This window comes from Phalaenopsis equestris, unplaced genomic scaffold (assembly GCF_001263595.1).
Source record: "Phalaenopsis equestris unplaced genomic scaffold, ASM126359v1 Scaffold000281, whole genome shotgun sequence".
NCBI lineage: Eukaryota > Viridiplantae > Streptophyta > Magnoliopsida > Asparagales > Orchidaceae > Phalaenopsis > Phalaenopsis equestris.
The window spans coordinates 337,993-340,235 of NW_018164723.1; positions in this window are offsets into that span (position 1 = coordinate 337,993).

The window sequence follows — 2,243 nt, forward strand, 5'->3', positions numbered from 1 at the left end:
AGTGAACAGCATATATAATAAATTTAATCCTTTCATTTTAGCAAGACAAGCAAGTCATATATTTTATTCTCCATATCCTCATAGAATAATAGATAAAGTTGAGTGGGCAGTAATCATAGTCGATAAACCTACAACAACTATTAATATTAATAATTAATTTGAACTCGCTCATTAGGAAATAGAAATAGTAGAGTCTTACATTCCGCTTGAAATAATAGTCAATTTAGTGGATGATACCGACTAACAGGAAGAAATTGATATTGATGAACTAAACTTTGATGATGTTTTGGATGAATTAAATTTAACTACATCTTCAATTGACTCACTAGAAGAGGTTAACTAAAATGTGTAAGTTAATACAACTGTGTAATTTTGTGTTTTTAGTTTTAATGTTGTACGTATAGATTGCACTTTACAGTTTTATTTAGTTTTTACTTTGTATTTCTGTGTATTCAGTTTCGATAGTTTGCAGATTTCACTTTACAGTTTTATTGTGGTTTAATGCAATTATTTCTTTTCTTATTATTGTATATGATTTATGTGTTAATTAGTTTTGTAACTATGTTGTGATGTGTGTTGATTGCAATTCTGTAGGTTGTAGTGTTGAAGAGGGCCATTAATTTTTTTCTGATGCTACAGGTTTTTTATAACTTACCGATAATTTTACGACTGCTTGAGTACATATCGACGATTTTCGATAGCCTATCCAAAAAGTGACGTACGAACATAATGTTGCACTTTTGCTACAGATTAAAACATCTATAAATTTCCACGGTTAACTGACGATTCTACTATACTTTTCAGACAGAACCGCGACACTTTTCTGACGGAAGTGCAACACTTTGCCTACGGATATATCCATCGGTTACATAACTGGTGGTCAATCGATGGTTAAACATGTTATTTTTTGGGGTTGTTAGCGGCGATTACGATCTGTCGGTTACCCGTCGCTTACGATAAACCGTCACTAAATCCATAGGTAATTTTATTACTGACAAGTGTTTTTGTTAAGTCCATTAAACTGTCGTTGAACCGTTGTTAAGTTTATTACCTACGATATTTACATTATTATTGACGGTTTTTGACCGTCGATAATAAGCTAAATTCCTGTGGTGTTAACCTTTTTCCTTTTCATATAAATGGAATGTTATGTTCTTTCAAGCCTAACCATTAATATCATTGGTTAGATATTTTTGATGAAAAAAAAGGATTAAGATAATGATGATTGATTAGTGTAGTTGTATTTTTCAATTATTTTTAGAAGCATGCATGTAATATTCGCTCGCAAATGCAAAGTGTCATAAAAGATTATTTTTATATGCATAAACACTATGTATCATTTTGCTTTCTGTCGTGCATTAATTACAAAAATCTCCTAAGAACATTTTTGATTTATAATTAAGGACCTTGCCCAATAACCCCCCTTTGTTATCCCTTTTAAAAGTAGAGATATTGCCTATCACTTGCTCTTATTGTGTCAATAGAGTCAACCATGAATCTTTTAATGAAGACTTCCAAGGAAAAAATGCCTCATGGAATGAATTACATATATCGACTGCATCATAATAGTTAATTAAAAGGGTTATATGAACTGTTAATTAAAGATAAAGGGGTCGCATTAGGGTTTTGTTGGATTGAGTCATGCATCTATATTGAAGCCTCTTTTTCTAAACATTATAATTTGTAGAGTTGTTAATTAGCTAAAATAGTCATTTACGATTGTCTTATATACTCTATCATTGGCACAACAAATTTGTAACATGGGCTCATAAAATTTAACGACACTATTGAATGCTCTTTAGACCTAATTCAAAATTGATGTATCAAAACGGTCTAAAATCATCCTTCATTGTCAATATTGTAAATCTATTTATTAGGATTAAGTATGGACTTGAAGAGACAAGCCTTACTTAATTGACAAAATAAATACTAACACAGAACAAATACATTCTGTCAAATGTATCACTGCCTTCAATTTAATGGACAACAAGTGTGGCATAAATGGAGAGTGCATATTTAGCAAAATTTAATGATCACCATTCAATACAAAATACCGACATTCGACTTCCTCATAATTTTGTGAAGCCACATAACATCATACCAAAATTCTCAAATTCATGCAACCCAAGACAACAACAACAACAACAAAACCTTTACACAAAGTGGGATCGGCTACATGAATTCATGCAACCAAAGACATGTAATAATATTTCATATATATATATATATATATATATATATAT